Source organism: Anabrus simplex, chromosome 9 (assembly GCF_040414725.1).
Source record: "Anabrus simplex isolate iqAnaSimp1 chromosome 9, ASM4041472v1, whole genome shotgun sequence".
NCBI lineage: Eukaryota > Metazoa > Arthropoda > Insecta > Orthoptera > Tettigoniidae > Anabrus > Anabrus simplex.
In genome coordinates, this window is record NC_090273.1 from 24,516,335 (window position 1) to 24,540,192 (window position 23,858).

Genomic DNA, 23,858 nt, shown 5'->3' on the forward strand with positions numbered 1-23,858 from the left:
TTTCTGTGATAGTTAGTAGTGTCAAAGTTGTGTAAATGATGATATGCATAAAGACAGTGACGAGTACAAACCCCCGAGTAGAGGAATTAACCAAACGTAGTGAAAATCCCCGGTCGGTCCGGGAATCAAACCCGGGGCCACTCCGTTGACCATTCAGCCAAGAACCTAGCGATATGCATGTTACAACTCAATTTTTACTCTCTATATGTTATTTTATTCATATTATTACTTTTTCTTACCATATTTCTTTTCTTTTCCTTGTGATTATAGTTTCTACGAGGATCGGAAACTGCTTGGACAATAGCGGTATACATTGCGAGTTATTTTCAGTAGTGAAAAAGATGGGTATTAAGATATTAGAAAGTAACGTTAGGTTACAGAGGAGTGCATGCATACCAGCATAATTGACAAGAAGCTTTGATGTTGGAGATGCTAGATAGCGAGGTTACAGGGATTAGAATATTTGTGTAATAATCTAGGAAGAACACTGCCATGTTCTCTGGTCTGCGCTAGATGTAGATAATAATAGAACACGCCTAGTGTCACACTAGCTACATCCTGGCTGGAAGTCGATCACCGGAAGGTCGTTACACCCACTGTGCTGCGTGCAAGAGAAACAGTTTGGATTATCGGCAATGAGACACTGTGCGTAGCGTAATGTAGTTCAGAAGAACCTAACCCCATGGCACTGCAGCCCTGAAGGGCCTTGGCCTACCAAGCGACCGCTACTCATCCCGAAGGCCTGCAGATTACGACGTGTCGTGTGGTCAGCACGACGAATCCTTTTGGCCGTTATTCTTGACTTTCTAGACCGGGGCCGCTATCTCACCGTCAGATAGCTCCTCAAGTCTAATCACGTAGACTGAGTGGACCTCGAACCAGCCCTCAGATTCAGGTAAAATCCCTGACCTGGCCGGGAATCGAATCTGGGGCCTCGGGGTAAGAGCAGGCACGCCACCTCTACACCACGGGGCCGGAAGCTCAGAAGAAAAGGATTAAAAATAAAATAATTCGATTACATGTATTTTTGTCGCATTCTTTCTTGACCTACATCTCGTGAAAATGGTGTGATAGATTTTCTCCTTGACTACGATAATTTTCCCTGGAGTTGTTTACGGATAAACAAATCCCATAGCACTACCGCCGTAATTGGTCTTGGCCAACCAAGCGACTGCTGCTCACTCTGATGGTCTATAGATTAGGAGATGACAAGCCTTCTAGGCCGTTTTCCTTGGCGTTCTAGACCAGGCCGTCAGGTAGCTTCTCAGTTGTTCTCACGCAGGCTGAATGGACCTCGAACCAGCCCTTACATCTAGGTAAAAAGTCCCTGATCTGACTGGTGTTCCAATAACAGGCGGGTTCGTAGACTGCGAGGTCGGCCAAGGAAATTTGTACAGCTTCTGTCATTCCTGAGAAAAAACACGCTTTCTTTTCAAACGTACTCATGTTCGTTTCTCATAATTGGAAATACATTTTTAGTGAATGCAATATTTTTGCATCAATCTCTTCGCAGAACAAAATGTAGCTTCCACTGGAGTCACAGTCTGTGACGTTTTGGAAACTGCTTAGGTATGGCTTTTGCTGAATAGTGGCATTCACAGCACCATTACTGTCCATTTTTTTTGTTATGGTCACTCGAATTTAGGCTTTACTTACAAACGAACCGATAGGCCTGTTGCTAAATGAATTATACAGTTATTTTCCCGGTTTAATTCTCCATTAGAGTGTATAAGAAAATTGTTTTTGAAATTAATTATATATTTTTTATTTCTGGTGGTAGAAAATATTGTACAGGTTTTTGGCTTCTTCTTTACGAACCGCTCACTTAAAAACATCTGTACACTTGGAAAACTACTTGTCTCATGGTAATGAAATTTTTATTTGCTATAGTCTCATGTATTCATAGCGTAATAATACTAGAGTCACAATTCTTTTATCACTGCAAAAATATTCCTATAATTTCTCTAAAGCAACTCTTTCTCAGCCTCGGATAAACAGTAAACTTGGGCTTGGTTTGAAGTAGTTAGTCGCGGTTATCAGAAACCACATCCACTGTAACCGTACAGTGTGATACTGAATTTCTAAAGAGTGATGGGATGTTGTGGGTGCGCTGGACTGTAGGATGTTACGGAAGGTGCTGCTCATAGGGCTGGTCGTACTCTCTTCATTGTGCCATGAACGACATACTTTCATTTTCTAAATTTTCCATATAACCACGTAACCTTTGACAGTGCTGTTTGAGGATCCAACAAACCTTAGCAGATGTGTAGCGGACTGTATAACGTTCCCTTGTCATACTGAATGTCGACATTTTTACTGCACTGTTTTAGGAACCATGCGTGGCGGGTCGAAGGCGCCTGCATCAACTAAATTACCTCCTCCTCTCCCAATCCACCTCATCACGAATTTTTTTCTTTAACCTTCAAGAAAGTGTATGCGAGGTGTTGTCAAACCCTGGGATCGAACTCATTACAAGAGACTTAACGACCGAGAGCCCTCCATAATTACGAGTCACCTCGGCTCCTCTCGTACAAAGTAATGACAGACCAGTGACCTAATAAAACTTTAATGATCCCGACTTTTGTCTTTCAACAGGCATCTCTCCCTTAATGTTAGAATGACCTTTTATTTGTCTTCCATTATGCCAGCCACAGCTTAAAAGGATTAATGATGAAGGGGTTCACTTCTATTGCCCACTGTCTGTACTTCTCAAAATGAAGGGCTAATAGCATTTGAAACAATAAGGAAGTGTTCAGGCGGGTTTACGTGAGGCTACCTTTCTAGTGACAAAAGATAACTACTATTCGTATTATGTAAACCCCTGGGGTAATACTAGTCGCGGCAGTAGAGCCCTAGTGTTTGGGACAGGATAGCAGATCGAAAGCGGACTATTTGCTATCCAGCTGCGCTTTCCTCGCCACTTTTTTACTGCGCTGCACCTTCTATTTCGTACCAGCCCAGTGTAAACCGATCGTGGACAAAATATTACCGAGCTCGATAGCTGCAGTCGCTTAAGTGCGGCCATTATCCAGTATTCGGGAGATAGTAGGTTCGAATCCCACTATCGGCAGCCCTGAAAATGGTTTTCCGTGGTTTCCCATTTTCACATCAGGCAAATGCTGGGGCTGTACCTTAATTAAGGCCACGGCCGCTTCCTTCCCACTCCTAGCCATTTACTGTCCCATAGTCGCCATAAGACCTATCTGTGTCGGTGCGACGTAAAGCAACTAGCAAAATAAAAAAAAAAAAAAAAAATAGCTAGCAAAATATTACAACTGAGGAACTTCCATTTCTTTGCGATTTCTCGTATTTGAAATATTTTATCTATATTAAGTTATATGACTTTTTAAACTGTAAATTATTCGGAAAATTCAGAGCTACCTCAAGATTTATACGGGCTGGTAGTACATATCTAAAAACTCTGCCCTGGCGCGGTGTGATGGGAGAAACCAGTTTCACCAAATGTTCACAATCATCCGCTGTTCAAAAAAAAAGTTTCCCTTTGTGAAAAGCTAATGATCATGAATATGTCTTTCAGTAAATGAAACTCAATGTTATATGAAGAAGAACTGCAACTCTACGTCAAAGGAACTTAACTTGTAGCAGCAGCATATTTGGCGACCAAGGCCTGCGGTAACAACTAATATGACGTCACTGACGATACACTTTCTGTTTCAACACACACCATTTATACAAATCCACAGCCGCAGCATCTTCGGCGATCAAGGCCAAGAATAACGACTAATGTGATGTCACTGTCGATACACTTTATATTTCAACACACACCATTTATACAAATCCACAGCCGCAGCATCTTTGGCAACCGAGGCCTACAGTAACAACTAATGCGACCTCACTGAAGGTACACATTCTATTTCAACACGCACTATTTATGTAAATCCATATGAGTACCTGACGGATTATTAAGGCATTTTAATTGATTATAAACCATTCTTTCAAATACACATCGTAAATAAGACAAGATTGTGAAATGAAATACGTTGTCATAAAACATCACAATAAATTCAAGAGTTTGTCTCTGTTTCAAGTATAATACAATGATAATAAATCAACACAGGATACTCTATTCGTATGAAATTTTCACAGAACACTAGATTTTAGCCTCAGTATCAATGTAATAAGTAAGGATGAAACATTTTCGATCTTAATTCTGAAATTCAGACATCGCGAGCCATCAACATTTCTATGGGATGGGTGTGCCTACATGGCGTGTCACAGTTTTCTAATGGGTCGTAATCCAGGTGAAACTTTTCAAATGCAGAGAGACTCCACATATACATATTTAACTTTATTCTTATTTGTTTCCATTTTTCAATATTTCTTTATTTTTTCCCTGAAGGCTGCTGGCGTACCCCACTAAAAGTCTCAGGCGTACCCCTAGGGGTACAGTTTGAGAACTACTGCCCTAGAAATTTTAGCTGCTATCCTGTCAGTGACTCTGATTTTTTAGGTCTTTCAGCATTCACTTCTCTAAATTGAGGATCGAAACCTGAACTCCATGGAGTTCAAATTGTACATGTCTTGCCGGCAGGTGGTCGCGGAAACTGTTGCTTCGTTGAGGCCATCCTGACTAAAAGTTTCGCTAATTTCAATACGGTCCACAACAATGTGGAAGTGAACGCCCGGTCCAGGGAGCCAGCGGCGGTGGGAGGTGACTGCGTGAGGGCCCCCCATGGCTGCTGACGAGAGAAACATTTCAGAACTATTGTCTCTATGACGACACCACCAGATCGCTTCTCTCGATTTGAACATGCTCTTCATCTTGTAGGCCCCTTTATTACGGAGCACGAGGATTGCCACATTGGATGGCATAACACGTTCTAGTTCACAGGCCGATCATCAGAATCTCCAGCGGCAGAAACAGAACGGCAAAACTATTTACCTTTAGTGACGCCGGGAAGGGCACCCGGCTGTAAAACTGAGCCAAATTAGTGTACGGTGCCATTACCAAGAGATTCCGAGTGTCTGATTCAATAAAGACTCGCAAAGAAATTCAAATAAATATATATTTGAACATTAATATGTCTTACTTGAAAATTTGCGTCACAAAATTAGGGATACAGGATGTGTGACGCGAAGTTGCCTAGCAACCGTGCAGGCTGTGATGTAGAAGTATTGATGGTTGGCCATGAAAAAGAGGCATATTATAAAACAGATGCGTTAGAGTACATGTGGTTGATGTGATCTTACAGGCTGTGATGTAGAGTATTGATGGATGGCCACATACAATTTAATGTCATCGGCATACATTAGACATTTTGAGTACCTGATGACCTTTGGTAAATGAAAGTGAAAATCCACAGCCTGCTTCCAGTCATTCGACCGGATCAGGAATTGAATGAATGAAACCCCAGTCTAGCTGCAAGGATAGTAACTGTGTCGGCTGCAGAAGCCTGTTGCACTCCTCTGGGGCAATGATTACTGCATGACAGATTAAATGATATTGGAGAGTGTTGCTGGAATGAAATTTGACAGGGAAAACTGGAGTACCCGGAGAAAAGCCTGTCCCGCCTCCACTTTGTCCAGGACAAATCTCACATGGAGTGACCGGGATTTGAACCACGGAACCCAGCGGTGAGAGGCCGGCGCGCTGCCGCCTGAGACATGGAGGCTCTTTGGTAAGTCATTGAGAAAAGAGGCCCTAAATTGGAGCCCTGAGGCACTCCGGATATTACATAGAATACATATGATGATGAGAATTATATTTATTCACATAGTGTCAGCTACCAAGTGTTGGTATTTTTTTTAATTTGATGCCATATAGGCTGCCTGCGTATCAGTTTCGACGTTTTGTTTTACTCTGCCAGCCTGGATCTCTCCTGGGCGATATGTGGCTGTGTTTTAAATTAATTTCTTCTTCAGAGATCCTTTACATGCTGGCATGGTACAACATGGAGTTCCGAATTGACTTTTCCCGCCCTTCAAGTCAGGGTTTGAACCAGTGATCTTAGAATTCGGAGGCTGATAGTCTACCATTGATCCACATACGGAGCTGGTCCTATGATCTGAGCTATCAGAGTGCAGACTTCCTAAAGTGGAAAATAGGAGACAGCATACAAATTTTGACGTCAAAATCATAAACACCAACAATTTCGTCATGGAGTAGTAAAACTTTTGACTACACTTCAAAAGTCACTTGCCTCTCGGGATCGAACCCACGGTCTTTGTTGGATCGTGAATCACTCTGTCTGTCCTCGTTACACAGCACTTGGGTAATGATCTGTGCAGGAATTGTTAGCTCGCGAACGCGAAGGCTAGTATGACAACAGACTGCTAACTTATCCAAAAAAAAAAAAAGACAACTATATCGTTATCGCTCACATTCTTGTCCTCCTTGGTACATAAATTAACTGGCGGGACCTAGTTCGTATCTTTCAGATGAATGTTTATTTCCCTAGCCCGTCCTTCAAGGCACAGTTGTACCACTGACTGGTAGTTTTTCATGGAACGAATGGGTTGAATGATCTACAGTGAATTAAGAGAGTTTTTAACGCTCTTTGTCGTTTTCTTTCTCTATTCTTCCTCTACTTCTACTTCCAAACGTCTCTTTGAAACACAAAAGAACGCGCGGCGCTTTCTTTTATTTGGCTTGCACATGTTTTTGCTTTTGTTTTCTTTAAGAATCAAAATCCTTCCCGCCTCACGCTGGGAGTTAGGGAGAAGATAGCGAATGCCACTGTTTTCTGCCTGAGATATGTGATTTGCTGGTTTTATCCAATGTGAGACTGTCGTCCAGGATCATCTTCTCTACCCACATCCACGTTCCTTTTCTGTCTTGCCTTCTACGATCAGCTATATCAGATTTTATTTATCATTAATTTCTGAAGATATGATTGAAATGGGGAGCTCTTTTGCGATTTTCGGGGGTAGTATGAAGATATGACATGTTTTCCGGTTTGCCGGAGTAGATCTACCTCTTGGATGATGGAGTTACTTGCCCAAGGGGTCCTGAGGATGTATCAATGTCAGGAAAAAGGAAAGCCATCTCCATACAGGCCATGGAGGCATTTAGAGAAGCGGAAGGGTAAGCCTGCCACTATTCGTAACTTCCGCTCAGAGTGGGACAAAGTAGCTATCTCTATACCCTTTTGTCTTTGTCCTCTGGTACTCAGTTCTGGTGTAGGCTGAGTCAACCGCAAGAGCAGTAAACTTGTACAACCTCCTTCTTCTTCTTTTTCTTATTTCTTCTTCTTTTTCTTCTCCTCCTCCTCCTCCTTTTACTGTCTCATTGAATCACTTCGGTCAATCATTTTCTGGTCATATTCTTTGATTGGTTATCTTTCCGAATTGCCCAGTACCTGTTCATTCGTTCTAATCTTTTCTGTTGTTCCTCATCTGTAAATACACTTTTCATTGTATGTCGTTCGTCAATTTTTGGTTTAGATCGTATTTTTATCTTTTTCAGTTTCTTTAAATTTTCTGCTCTGCTTTGCAAATCGTCCAGAGTTATTTGTAGTTCGTCCATATCCTCTCTTAATTTCCTTAGTCCGTCCTACTTGCTGCTTCAGATTCCAGAATTTCTCTATAATTTTTTTCGGTAATCAGACATGCACTATTACCGTAACACTAATCAGAGGGAAAATGGAAGGAGTCCGACACTTCGAAAAATGAGGGGATTGGCCAAAGAAAGTCAGAGGCCACAAAGGGCGTGAAAATGAGACTCCCTAGACTTAGGCTAGTACCGTCGCGGTCGGAAAAAGCACAAGTGTTGATCAAAGGAGGTCGGATAGGATAAGACTGAGGAGCCAGACGCAAGGACTTAGCTAAGAGCCCTGTGGTCACCAACCACGCTCCCGAGTTAAGAGCCCCTGGGCCCCCTTTTAGTCTCCCTTTACGACAGCCGGGGCATACCGCGAATGTTTTTGTACTGCCTCCACCCGCAGGGGGTGGCGTAGTGAGTCCCCGGTGCGGTAGGTCCTAATGGGGCCCCTAAAGTGTGATTACCAAAAGCTTCTTTTTCCAGGCGATCATCGGTAGAAAAGCCAAAAAAAGAAGGGTCTACTACTGACTTCAGGCCCTTGGAGGACGGGTTGTTCAAGCTCTGAGCAAATAGTAGGCTAACAGTATTATCATAACATATTGTCAGCTTAAAATGTAATCTTGGTTCAGTGAGTGTTTGATCTTCACAAAGCCCATCAGAATTACTTTTCACATAGAGACGACGCGGCTGAAGGGCTGTGAATCTCCCCCTCAGTCACCCACTGTCCCGCCAATATATTCTTTGCTTCTTCTAAATAATTCTGTCGCTTTTAATTGCAGCAATAATAAGACATAATATCAATTTACCTTTCCTTCAGTTTCTTCAGTAAGTGCCCAGGACTCAATTCCATACAATGGCACTGGGAACAAGTACTCTGTTTTTCTCATCAAATATTTGGCGTCTGCAACAGAATAAGTGCCTGATATTTGTAAATATGGATCATTGCCTTTCTATTGTCATTGAAATCACAGTTTCTTGGTCCCAATATTCAGCTTCCTAGGCTTTTCGGTATTTGAGTATATCATAGAGAGCAGACATACCTCATTAATCCTAAAAGTACGTATAATTCGGACGCTTACTTCGGTTGGATTATGCTTTTGTTTTATATTTTCTATACATTTTCTCCTTTTATTGGGCCTCTACACAGTCTTTTGTGAAATCAGACTGTACTTTGTCGCTTTGTTTTCCGTACCTTTTGCCAATTAAACGCAGCTGTTTTTTGCCCCACCATTCACGCTAAGAACAATTAGAAATCAATTCATCTGACTCGGCTTTGTAGCGGGTTTTGATCACAGGACCGCGTGTCCTCGGTTACGTGACGCATTAAAGAAGTGTTCACTCTTTTTCTGACTCATTCTAACGTGTTGTCAGCTCCAGTTCTTGATGTGAACACACTCATTCCACCAGAGAATTTCTTCCTTGATTACAGATTGTGCTACTGCTGGTTCCGCTGTGGAATCGTGGGATACTATGCAAAGGACTTTTAACATTCAACTGAACATTATGTAGCGTACAAAGCTTGTAGATTTTGAAGCGTACTCCAGTCCATTCACTGGGCCCTACGGCGTCCTTGCTTTCTGTTGATGCTCTTCCTGATAAAAGAAAGAATAACCAAACGCCTTATTCAAACCTAGCCGTTTTAAGTGACCTAGTTATTGCCCCCAGTTAGACCATAGACCACTGATCAGACATCCTGATCTGGATTTTTCATGAGGTAAGGTGGCCAGTTACCTGTCGCTCCTACTCTAGCCAGCAGTACGTAGGCAACTCATTAAGAGGAGATCACGCCCAAAGCTCCTTAAATTCGAAGATGTGCCGGCATCCCGGTGTTTCAAAATAGCTTCGGCATTGGTCAAATAATAATAATAATAATAATAATAATAATAATAATAATAATAATAATAATAATAATAATACAAATCACAAAGTATCCCTGCAGGAGAAAGAAAGGACCTGGGGAGAGAAGACCCTCCACGGAAAATACTACGGCAATCTAAACCAACAGAGCATAGACAAGAATGCGTCATGCACGTGGTTGCAAAATGGGCGTTTATTTGGGGAGACAGAGGAATTTTCAGTTGCTATACAACACCAAGTAATAGCTACAAATAGTTACGAAAGTACATTATCAAAGACACCAGCACACTCTCCGACAAATGCAGAGGATGGTCCGTTCATCTCGAGACCATCGACCATATCACTGCGGGCTGTCCAGTACTTGTGTCCGTAGAATACACGAGACGGCACAATCATGTCTCGGGAATTATACACCAGAAACTTGCTCAGGAAAACCAATTAACTCAGGAGCGTATCCCTTATTACAAGTACTATCCAACACCACTCCTGGAGAACGAGTCGATTGAGCTTTTTTGGGACACTGCTGTAGTGACAGACAAAACAGTCAACCATAACAGAGCAGACATCATACTGGTAAACAAGAAAACTGGAACATCTTTCATTATTGACATCGCTATCCCCAATGACACCAACATTGACAGGAAGTACCGTGAAAAAATCTCCAAGTACAAAGAACTTGCAGAAGAGATCAAGAGGATCTGGAAGATGAAACTGGTACGGATAGTCCCTGTGATTCTGTCAGTCAACGGCCTCATTCCACACACACTTCACAAGAGTCTGCAAGAACTGTGTCTTCCACCGAACATCTACAAAATTATGCAACATTCTGTCCTCCTGTCAAAATGCAACATTGCGCGATCGTTCCTCTCGCAAGAATGAAGATCCCGTGATCTACAGTTTTGTATATACCTGCACTATAATGTGTAAACACTTCAATTATTGTAAGGCACTTGGTGCATCCCGTGCACCGTTACTACCCATATTTCCTGTGGAGAAGTGTATGAATAATAATAATAATAATAATCATCATCATCATAACTTATTCTTAGTATAATTTATTTCAGTTTAGAGAGCACTCTTAGCCCATTAATTTATAATATATTATTATTATTATTATTATTATTATTATTATTATTATTATTAATGCTACTGAATTAAGCACACTAGGGAGATCTTATGACTAGTTCTTTTTGGATATCGCTTTAGTTCCCAATATTTCTTGAGTCCTGTTCTTACGTTAGTTTTTTCTTTCTTTCCTCTGAAAGAGGTTTGCAAGATTTAACAACCTTTGGTAGAGAAGACCAGGAATTTACCAATTTACAAAATTTAGGGCGGTCTGAGACATCAGTATCAGAAATCCCAGCGGAAGCTAAGTCTCTTTTTATTTCTTTTGGCCAAATATTTTCAGTCTTGTAGCTGCTGAGGAGTGAGAAGATCTTCTTCGTAAGCCTGCCGTCGTCCATTCTCAGAAGGTGGCCGTAAAACTTGAGCCGCCTACGTTGCATGCTAGCCGTTTCCTACTGTTGGAACAGTTCAGAGTTCGCATTCAGTCGGTAGGTTCCATGGGAGCACTCTTGGCCCATGAATTATCCGGAGGGTACATCTTTTCCAGGTCGTCCATGGTGCATTTCCTGTTCATCAGTAAGTTGTAAAAGAAATCGGAACGTATAAAGGTGGAAGTAGATAACTCGGTCCCTGAATGTGTGGAGGGCAAATGCTTCTACTACTTGTAATCTCAGCACGAAGTGTATGGAGTGGTTAACTCTGTACCGGGCCACCTCTGCCCTCAGCAATTACTTCTAGTGTAGATTGAGTGAAATCCAGCCCCATGTGACTCTCCAGAAGTCTAGTTTCTAAATTTTGCGACTTACTGATGGGCATCAAACCCACGACCTTCTAGGTAACTTCAATGGCTCAGTATTGTTTGAACTATATTAGGGATTTTTCGTTGTTATAAATGTGCTGCGGGTCAGTATGTCTCCCCTCAACATTGTCACATAGCGGTATTTTGAGACGCAGCGACGATATACGCCTTCAGTTCAGAAGCCCCCGTGTTCAATTCCAGGTGGGGTCGGTGATTGTAAAAAATTCATCTGGCTCGGGGACAGGGTATTTGTAATGTCCCCAACGTCACTTAAACTCTCACACGACACTATCCTCCACTACAATAACGTGCACTTTCTCATACCCCCTCGTCAAATGGTCTGCCTTAAAAGGGGTGCACGAGGCTAACACTAGCCATACGAAATTATCGTCACCTTGGTTTATCAGAAATTGATTGTCGAACGTATCAGATTTCGCGTTCTTAATTTTCGTTAACGCCTCCTTGTAATGAGTACAATAGTGGTGAATTCTTCTTCGGCGAACCAGTTCCAGACAGTATTGTTCAACTCTCGCATGCAATTCCGATGGCCATTACGTGGGGAAACTCTTCAGGGATGACACCTTCTTTATAAACTCAGAGATCACCTGCTTGGATGAAAGTAATAAAAGAGTATATTTATGAGCGAAGAGTAATTGTTTCGTGCGGCTTGACGTGGCTCTGATTAGTATTTGCGTGTCGGAACCACCATGAAGACGGGAGAATACTCTCCTATTAAAGAACGACAAGGTGCAGCAATTAACACTTGTGAAACGCCGTAAAAGTCTTGACCACGTCACAAGTGAAACAGCAATAAAACAGATTTCTCATATCCATCACGACGATGAAGATAAACAGAGAAAAAAAAGACAAGGATTTGAATATTTACATAAATAGCGATAAATGAATTCTACATTTTTCAGAATTCCACACCTGTGATTTATGACGCTGTCGCTGATTGGCGCAGCTTTAGAAAGAGAGAGACTTTCAAATTGAATCTTGTGTTAAAATTGTACATTTTATATTTCTTCATAGATGAAAGACTTGCGGAAATCCCTTCAGACAGGCAACTCAACGTTGAAAACATCCTAGGGTTATGAGTTATGAATTTTAGGAATAAAACATAATAAAGCATGAGAATATATTCTTTATTTATTCCTAAAAATTACAATCATTTTCTTAATCATTGTTATCTGGTCGATTAGATTAGCAGTTTACCTTTTTCTACCACTACAAGCGCTAATGTGAGTCAATGCATTGTTTCACTTAAACCCTTATAACTACATTCGGTGTAGATTTTTTTTCTAAACAATCAGACAACACCTGAGGGCATTGAACCAAGGAACACATTGCAGAAAATAATTATGTAAATAAGTTAATTTGGCTACGATTTGAATAAAAAAGAAAACGAGTAAATAAACAAGCGATTTTGGCTATTTTTCCGGAACTGCATTTAGGCCGTAAACGATTTACGAATTTTTATTTTTATTTTGATAGAGCTATCGAAGAATCACAATTTTAAAGCTTTAGCCTTTCAACTTTCGGCCAATTGAGGAACATTAATTTTACGTTTTTCGTAGTATGGGGAACCCTACCTTGCTAAGAATTGTTTTCAACATTAAAAGGGCTTTCTCAGTTATTATTTCTGCCAGTCTTGTTCACTATATTATGCAGTATCGTCCTTGCGTTTATTATGGCCGTACCAAAGCATACCCCATGACCAACTAAGCCGCAGCTGCTCTGCCCGAAGGCCTACAGATTACGACGTGACGCTTGGTTAGCGCTACATATCCCTTCGGCAGTTTTTCTTGGATTTGTAGCCCCGAACAGCTATAACGCCGTGATATAACTACTCAGTTACCCTCAAATAGGCTAAGTTGACCTGGCCTCTTCGGGAATTGAACGTGGGACCTCCAGGAAAGAGGCAAGCTCGTATCCTCATATTCTTTGTGGTAGTTCAACTCTTTTCAGCCACACTGTCAAGAGAGGTGAGCTGCATGTAACTTTAATACCAATTTTAAATCTCTGGCAGTAGGCTGTCGGGAGTCGAAATCGGTTCTCCGAGAATGACATCCAGTACATATCTTCTCGATTTAGAACGCTGTAGTTCTCCCTGATAAAATAGAGGAAAGCTTTTTCTAAAGATTGGTACACGGCGATAAACACGATTGCTGTTGAAGTGAGTGTGTTGTGATAACAGTAATATATTGCGAGTTCTGAACCCGAAGGCTGACTAGATTCCTAAACGTTTCTGTTCGCTGGGTTGAATGGCTCAGACGATTGAGGATCTGGCCAGACTTTCCTTATTGTCAAAATACATCGACCCCCCCCCCCCCCGCTGAAAATCTTCAAGGAAACTACAACTAAGGAATTTGGCACGTACAGAACAAGTGACGGTATTTAATAGGATATGACAGTAATTGTAAAGCTGGTTATAAAATGATAAATCAGTTTTATAAGCAGAATAGTAAAAGAACGGGATCAAGTCGCAATATCAGTCACCACACTTTGTAAGTTTTAGAGGTGCATAAACTTCATGAACCTCAAAATCCACGTGGATTCTGTAGCCCAAAGAAAGTTGAAAGATTTATTATCGTTGTGATGTAAAAAAGATATTTAGGCCCAACCTAACTGCGCCTGGTAGGAGTATTCCTTTGCACTCGTGGTTAATAAGCAGTAAATCTCCTCGAAGAGATAAACTGAATGTTTATCGACTGGACTAATCGGAAGCCAATTAACCAATATACTTGGTCCAGTTCACTCGTTCAGATTTTAAAGCATGAAATATGAGTGGTAAGTGTCAAGTTGGCCATAAAGTTTGCAATCTAAAACAATCTTCTCTATCTCTGACCAGGTGGCCGGCAGTGAAACACCTCGTGTCTACATTCCGGTACAGTAATCTGACACACGAACTCTAGTTGATCTCAATGATATTTAATGGATATACCCGCTTGTAAGTTCACGTGATATCGAGAAAGGTCGTTTGGAGATTGTACTGGTGAACGGATGTGCGTGACTATTATGACGTAGCATTTGTGAGTATCACAAAAATCAAAATCTTCGTGAAATCTACCCCAAAACACTCAAGAAGTTCAACCATTTTACCTGCTTCACTTCCTGTGTTGAACCTCAGAATTCTTTTCCAATTTGTGTTCATAATACGCTTTTATGATAAGCGTAGGGATCGTTCCCTTTAACCACATAAGAGAATGTTCAGCCAAGGTTTATAAAGCAAACATGAAAATGCAACTTTAACCAGTAAGCGCTCAGCGACAGCCAAGATATAAGTTTTATGTTATTGCTTTTACGTCCGAGTAGTTTTACGGTTTTCGGAGAAGCCGATGTGCCAAAATTTTATTCCGAACGAGTTCTTTCATTTTCTGATAAATTTACCAACATGGCGCTGACGCATTTGAATGGCTTCAGATCAAACCTTGAGCGAAGAAAGTCAGCACTTAACCGTCTGAACCACTCAGCCAGGCACAGCGAAGGTATATGGATAGTGCCGAATATAGGGTGATTTCACACGGGTCCGACTTGTTTGCTCGATGATCAGCGTACTGTCCTTCGGTTCAGAGGGTCCTGGCTTCGATTCCCGGTCGGTTCGAGGATTTTAATCGCTTCTGATTAATTCTTCTGGGACTCTCCTCCTCATCATATTCAGACAACATACCACACTACCAACCACCACAGAAACACGCAATGGTGATTAACCTACATCCCTTCATACAGGGTTGGCGTCAGGAAGGGAATCCGTCCTAAAGCAGGACCAAATCCACATGTGCTACGCAGTTAGCACCCGCGACCCGTCAGGTGTGCTAGCAAAAGAAGAATAGGATGATTCAGAAGGCTGCATACACACTGAAGTAGCCCATAGAAGGGTCGAAATACAACTACTTTCGAATAGGAACCTCAGGGCAAGCCTGCATTGAAGGTGGTGGGCGACAGGTTGAAGTGCTTTTGAAACATCATTCGGTGTCCACTGTCTACTTTCACAAAGCACAAAAGACTATCGCGCCATGATTATCTGTTGTGCATGTTTATGAGTAAATAAGATAAATGGGTCATTATCTCGTTTCTGACATTCCGCGACTTGTTCTAACGTACAGTAGACTTTCGTCGTTAACTATATATTCCTACTAGAATATTGTTGCACTTCGACCCTATCGTTAACACTGAATATTTGACATCAAAACTTGGACGAAACGTCTGGTAGTGTAAATAAATTAACGTGGTCACACAAGCAGAAGCACTAGATAACTGAAGATACGTGAAACAAATTAATAACATTACTATTAGCTAATTTTATAATCAAATTAATAATAACAAAATCGCCACACGCACACAGACATCGCACCCGCATTTCGCAATACTAAACATATGTGAGTGTTGACCAAGTTACCCTTTTCTGGAAGCAACAACAACATTAAGTTGTTTCTGCTCTGGGTTGTGACGAGAGCCGCAAGTGTCCACGGAGGTTAACTGTTGAGAAAGTGTCGTTAAGATAGTACCTTAATGACTCCAGTTGCTTACAATGGTTAGACGGGCGAGGCAATTTGTGCACTGTTGTTTGTAAGCAAGGCCGTGGCGGTGGGGGTTGTAGGGCGCCCCACTGTGCCCCTCCGGGCAGGTATGCCCAGAGTCCTAAGGGCTCGATCGTCGCCTCGGCAGGAGGGACCGCCAGCACGTCCAACCCAGACGTACTGTAGCACAATCTATTCAAGGTACAAGTCTGACCCTTGAGGAACACCCAAATACTGCATCCTACGTTTCACTTTTAACTACTAAATAAAACCTCACACTAATAATAAATTCCGACACACTGAAAATTCACGAGCAGAAGATACTCAGAAGCACAGCCAGTCCCACAGATCAGTAGCATGTAACTGTGGCTTGTAAACTCGGGCAGAGTACATGTTCCAATGAGCTTCGCAGAGCGATACAAAATTTGCGACGAGATGTTACCTAGCAACCGTACAGGCCGTGATGAGAAGTACTGATAGAGGGCCATGACTGAGAGACATATAGAAGGCTCCTTTATAAAAGAGGCCTCATCTTATAATACTCTAGAGAAGTGATTGTTTGATTGTGGTAGGTCTTGAGTCCTACACTTGTCCACTTCATATTTCACACACATATCTCGCGAAAACGATTCGTTAGATACAAATGGATTAATCGTTATCAATTTGAGTTTCATTTATTGAAATATATTTGTGATGATTTTATTTCCGTGAAGGGAAATTTGACACCAATTTTGGTGATGAAAACATTTCTTGGCAGTCAAAGTAGGGGTCCCAATACCTACGAAAAACGTAAACTTAAGCAATTTCCTCAATTGTGCAGAAAGTTGAAGAGCTAAAGCACCCGGAAAGTTTTCAAATTGTGAGTCTTGGATAGCTCTATCAAGCTAAAAAACAAATTTTCGGAAATCACTTCTGGCCTATTTGCATTTCCGCGTAAACAGCCTAAAATCATTTCTTTCTTTATCCAAATTAACTTATTTACACAATTCTTTCTGTAATGTGTTCCTTGGCTCAATACCCTCAGGCATTTTTTGATTTTTGAAAGTTATAAGGGCTTAAGTGAAACTCTGCAATGACTCACGTTAGCGCTTATAGTGGTAGAAAAAGGCAAACTGCTAATCTAATCTATTAAGAAAATGATTGTAATTTTTAGGAATCAATAAGGAATAAATTCTCATACTTTATTATATTTTATTCAACTAAAATTCGTAGTTCATATCCCGAGGATGTTTTCAACATTGAGTTGCTTGCCTGAAGGACTAGAACTGTTTTATTTTTGGCGTATGACTTATAGTGTCGGAAGTGTCCGAGGACATGTTCTGCTCCCCAATTCTGTTGCTGCATGTCCCAGTACACGCCGTGTAAGTGGACCAAAATTGCAGGAAAATGCCCTAAATTTTGTTTCTGATCTAGATGTTAATTTATCCGCAAGTCATAGTAGTAGTAGTAGTAGTAGTAGTAGTACTATTAAGATGATTAACCCTCTAAAAACCGATTTTTGATTATGTATCGTCTGGTCAACTTGAAGAGGTACTCCATACGTTTTTGCAAAGCTTTGTTGATTAATTTTGAGGTATAATATGATGGCACAAAGAAGCATAGCATTTCATTAAATCCATAATTGAAATTAGGCTTTCATTAGCTCTAGATTTGTTTGATAAATACGTAGCTTTCCTGCCCAAGAAGGTTAAAATAAATTACTGCGACACAGTAAGTGAGATTTGTGACAGGCGTACAGAACACGGCGTTGCATACGGAGTAAGGGAAAAAGATAGCATGTAACTGATATTTCATCGTAGGTCTTGGGTTCGTATTCCTGGCAAGATGTATCTGCTTGTACTCTTGTCTATCTGCGCAATTGTTTGAATTCCTAGTAAAGCTTAAGTCTTGTCTAGATGCGAGATATTCTAACATTAGAACATATGCTTTTCCGTGTTGTTGCATATTATTGCTCTTAAGAAGTACGGATGTGTCTGAGCATATCCTATTAAACGACTCTTCTGCTGTGCGTTGTTCAACCAGATACTTGTGCGAGCTCACGCTTCGGACTTAAGGTGGACTACCTTCACAGCTTACCGGTGAAACTAGACCGCATACCTTAATGTGGATGGAGTAAATCTCCTTTGTAACACTTATAAGTTACGGGATGCAACGAATTCAACTCGTAACCCTTTGAAGTTGTGTGTGTGCTACTTTAACAAGAGGTTTACTCCTGGCTATTGCCGACGCTGCTGTCTGTGATTACCTGAAGGACTCGGGTTCGATTCACGGCCAGGTCACAATTTTAAATAATAATGTTATTTGCTTTACGTCCCACTAACTACTTTTACGGTTTTCAGAGACTCCGAGGTGCCAGAATTTAGTCTCGCAGGAGTTCTTTTACGTGCCAGTAAGTGTAGATACGAGTACCTTCAGATACAATTGCCAAGTTGGGGTCACAGTTTTTTACGTGGACGTTAAGTGCTGGCTCGAGGTCCACTGAGCCAACATGGGAACTATTGAGGAGCTATCTGACGGTGAGATAGTGGCCGCGTTATAGTAACCCAAGGAATATCGCCGACAGAATCCGTCACGCTGTACACGGTCGCCTCCTAATCTGCAGGCTTTCAGGCTGAGCAGCGATCACTTGGTAGGCCATGGCCCCGCCTGGTAGCCATGATCGTTAAGGCGTTGAAGTCTAAACGGTCTGACACTGTGGTAAGCCGGTTCGAGTCCCGTTGGTCGGAAAAAAATTACCATCAGAATGTTGGCCTGCAGGGTGGGTGAGATGGTGGTGTACAATTTCTAATCACTAGATTGTGTACCAAAAGCCTGGATTAACTTCCAAACCTCGCCACATTGCTCATATGGAGTGAGGGTATATGACCCTGTTGATGACGATTCGTCCGTCAGTCGGGTGGAGACATTAAGCCTTTAGCATGCCCATTGATGCTATTCGGCAGGAGTAGGCTGTGTGCTGTACCACCCTCTCCCTTCCGCATATCAAGTTAGTCATTTCATTTCATGAACTCCTCTCATTAGATTGACGTCAGGAAGGGCATTCGGTCATAAAAACCCGCCATGACAGATTCATCTCACCTCATAACCGACCTCGTAGAGAAACAGGGCAAGGGTTGAACAAACATTTCCGGCTCATGGGTCAGTTTTCGTAAGGTGCCCTAAGGTATCCTTAGGGACCATTCTTTCAGCTACTGTAGAATTTACGATCATCGCGGTCTACAGAGTGAAATTTAAAGGCCTTTATTTCTAGCATTCTATTTATGATGTTTCATGCTTGTCATTTTATCATACATGTTATTATAACAACCAGAGTGAAGCTTTGCAGCGACTGCTTGTGATGAAGACTTGTAAAAATTAACTGTGAAAGAATTTCAAACTTATTTCAGTCCAAAGACCTGCAATTGAAGAAGCAAAGCTGTTGTATTTTAAAGCCTATCTTCTTGAATCTCGGCACGTATATAAATATGCAGTGCCTGGATGAGCCCGGCTATAATTCTTGAAGACTCCCTCCCCAGCCGATGACATATAAAGTACAAGGACGAGCGTGAAAAGTTTTCCTAATGAGATGAACAAAAGAAAATCTCTGAAGAACGTGGCGAATATATTTCCTTAAATCAGTACCGAACAAGTATCGTATGAAGTCGTGAAATAAATAAACTACATTTTTAAGCTGTTGAAAGTAGTACACGATATACAAATCGTTCGCTTATACTAAAATTTTTCATACTGGAGATTGCCGAGTGATAACATAGTTTCATGAACATTATTTATTACAAAATATTTGTGAATTATTTGAATCTATAATTGTATATACCTCTTTGGAGTAGTTTTATTTTGCGAGAAATTACGTAATACTGTCTTCAGTTCACTTGAAGATATTTCTTTATTTTATTTGTTGGATCAGTCTTCTTACTCTCGCACATCTAGTACATGGACGAAAAAGAAAACGAAAGATAGAAACATGAATATGGGAAGAGGTGTGCGCCCCTGGTGAGCATGTATTGGACAACCCTGGGTGAAGTGGAATGAGGGTTCGGACCGCCCGGGCAGAGAACAAAATAGTCGTCTTCACTTCATAAGAAACAAGCTCAGGGCTTCAGCTATATAACTGTGAACATGCCTTGGATTGGACAATTTAGGACTTTAAACACGGGTATTGATTACATTACAGTGTGTTAAAGAAAGATTGTCTTGCGTACATCTATTATGACAATGTTAAATTTATTATGTGACTTGAAATATGGACCAGTTTTCCCCACACTGTAATCATCAATGGGTCTTGGACCTAGAAAATCGCAAAGGCGAGTCGATATGTCTTTAAAATACCGATACATGACTTAAAATAATAAAGATGCCGTAAATATCATTCAGATCTTACCTCGAATAAAATAAATTATTCGACAAATCTCATATTATTCATCATCGTTAGGGAAGAGATTTTTGGACACTAATAAGTCAGAATGCAAATGAATTTTAACAAGGCACAAGTGCCTTTTTCCCTCATAAATTTGCATAAATACTGGCGATCTGAACTATCAGAACCCCTAAAATTGATGCATCTCTCCTACATAACTGTAGACCGGGTAGATGACACGTGCGCCTTGTTCAAATACGTTTGTATTCGAACCTAATACTGTAGTGGCTAAACATTCTTTCCATAATAATAATAATAATAATAATAATAATAATAATAATAATAATAATAATAATAATAATAATCATCGTCACCATCATAATCGTCATTATCATTATCACCATTATCTGTATGAATATCATTATCATCACCATTATCATCATTATCACCATCCTCATGTCCGTCTCCGTCTTTCTGAAGTCAACCCTGCGAGGAGGGACGTACGTGTTAACGATCGCATGGTTTCTCTGGTGGTTGGTAATGAGGAAGGAACGTTCATTAAGACAAATACAAATACCCAGTCTCCGAATCATTTCATCTCTTTCATTTCCTTCGTTCATATCGTGATGATCTTGCATTTCTTGGTCAGTCTGTTGTCGCTCATCCTTGGGGACACACCATGCTTTGCGAGTCAGGTTTCTTAATCTTCCTTTTCCTTCCGACGTCACATGCCTTTCTGGGACCTAATACTATTCTCAGGATTTTCCCATCTCTTCAACTCCTTTCTTGTTGTGTGTTAGACATTCGGATGCGTATACTAGTTTAGAACTTTTTCAAATTTGAAATGTTCAGAACGCCTCTCCCTCCCACCTCCACCCTCTGTCAGCAACTATAAGTCAGTACTAATCAAACCACTTACACAGGGAAAACAATTGTTCCAGCATTATGATGGTGGTGACGATTATTATTGCGATGGTCAGTAATGTTGTCGGTCTCCATTTGATTGCTACTGGTTTTTCTCGCGAAGGTTTTATGGTGAACTTAGGTCTTAAAATAACTGATTGCACTGTTGAATGTTTGTGGTCGTCTACTCTACTAGACGGCAGCAAAATTCTGCTTGTTTTTATGAGTGATCCCTCGTTGCATAACTGGTCGGCTGGTTGCTAGTCAAGACATTAAGCTGCTGTCGGAAAAGATCTCTCACCAAGTGGCTTGACTTGCGGTAATCTGCTAAACCTTAATAGCAACCGTCTGATTTCTTCCTTTTAAGGTTTATCTGTGATAATATCCTTTAGCAATATTTGTTAAAAGTAGTCTCAAATATTCTACTTAGCTCCTCTTTTTTGAATTTTTATTTTGAAATGTATAATAAATTATTCTTACAGCCGATATTTTAATATTATCTCTGAACGATAACAGAAAGTGTAGTAATAATTAAGTCATTCTAAATAACCATATTCCTTTCCAAGTTTCGTTCGAGATTGATTACTTCTCTCTTCCCAAGCGATGAAGTCTCCAGATCTGTTTAAGGTTTAAAGCAAATTAAATTCTTGTGCTCGTTCCCAGATGGTGTAGCTCTTTTCCAACCACCAAAGCAAGTGAGCTGCCCTTGAACCTGGGCCTCAGAGGATGGCAGCTAATAGTTTAGATAGGCCCTATCCTCACAGATTTGCAGGTTGCCCATGGACATCAACTCGAATGATCTGCTCTGCACCAGGCCTCTCCGGAGGCTATACGCCATCCTCATCATCATCATCATCGTCATCATCTCAAACGTATGCAGTGTTTTTGAAGTTCCATTTGCGTTGAAAGAAGTCAGCAGACGTTTTCTTACACTTCAGTAAGAAACATTTTTAAAATTATTTCTCAACTCGTGGGAGAAACACACAGTGGTTATAAGGCGCTGATTTTATGACTTGTTGAATTCTGTAGCTCCTTTAGAGGTAATTGTGGGTGCTTCGTGGTCTGGCTTTTTTCCCCAGCCTCGCTCTTTCTAATTTAAAACTTAATTTCAGTATCTGCTGTCGTGCCTCGTAATTGAAATTGCTTAAAAATACCGAGAAGCACAAAGAAGTATTCTCTCTCTTCTCGATCAACACCTCCTAACGTGTAAGATGAAAGAGAACCCTTTGTAGTTATTACAGAAACTTTCCGATATGATATCGTGGTTAAGTATTCGACTTGGATGGTTTGACTTGAAATGAACTGTTAAACATGGCAAAGTAGTTATCCTTCATGCTCTCCCATGTCGTTCGATGTCTGTGTACTGAATGCTAAGGCACTGCAGTATCTACTTCTTTTTAAGGACTGTCCGTACTGAAGTGGAAATGTATCACAATTACTTTATTCACCTCACACGTACGACATTGAGCTCGCAGTAGACCCAGTTTCACACAAATTATATTCCACGCTTGTATTAATTAGTCTTTTCGCCTCATTTTCGTTTCTTTTCCGTTATCATTTATTGAACAATTTCAATTGAAGAACGAAAAAATGTTCATCAATCAGTACTGACATATTGTACGAGCAGTTTCTCTAATTACACTGAAAAATGAAATGGCATATGGCTTTTAGTGCCGAGAGTGTCCGAGGACATGTTCGGCTCGCCAGGTGCAGGTCTTTTGATTTGACGTCCGTAGGCGACCTGCGCATCGCGATGAGGATGAATTGATGATGAAGAAGACACATACATCCAGCCCTCGAGCCAGCGAAATTAATCAATGACGGTTAGAATTCCCGACCCTGCCGGGAATCGAACCCGGGACCCCTATGAACAAAGGCCAGCTAACCATTTAGCCATGGAGCCGGACTCTAATTACACTAAAAGATATTTATAAACCTTATTAGTTTCACAACACATGAGATGTAACAGACACATTGCTCGGGTGCAACTGCAGTGGGAGGTTTGGATCATTGCAACATTTGACGATAATGCCCGGTAAGAGTTTTGGAAAATGACATCATTGTATTTCTCTCTCCAGATTTTCTAATATTTGAGAGAAAATTTTCTCCTATACCTATTCAGATTTTACTGATAATGTTAAGGTGTGTTTTTGCAATTTTAGACGTTATGAAACAAGACACCGTTTCAATATTATAAGGGTTAAATGTAGGAAAATTCGGGAAGACACACACCTAACTTACACATCGAATGTACTCGTCTTTCAGGATCAATTTACTGAACTCGTATTTTCGAATTCACCTTGCGAGTGAAGGATTAAATGAGCCCTCGCTACATCTTGCCTGTCGTTAGAGATCTGCGGGTACTTTCAAATTAGGAACGTGGATTGGTGATCGAATGTCTTGTAGATGTGTGTGGACATTACACATTTTCAGACGGTTGAGGCGATGGCCTTCTGACCCCAAGTTAGCAGGTTCGATCCTAGCTCAGTTCTGTTGTATTTGAAGGTGCTCAAATACGTCAGTCTCGTGTCGGTACTTTTGCTGGACGTAAGATAATTCCTGTGTCACTAAATTTCGGCCTTTCGGCCTCTCTGAAAACCGTAAAAGTAGTTAATGGAACGTAAAGCGAACACCACTATTATTATTATTATTATTATTATTATTATTATTATTATTATTATTATTATTATTATTATCGGCATTACACTTACGCTTGCCAGGATCTTGATTTTTATACTTTCCAACCCACGTTTTTAGTTTATTCCAGTTGACTTCTGAGTCTGATATTAGATTTGTGAAGCCTTGGGGGGGGGGGGGGTCTTTCATTTCCACGCCCTTCCTGGCTCTGCCGATAGCTTC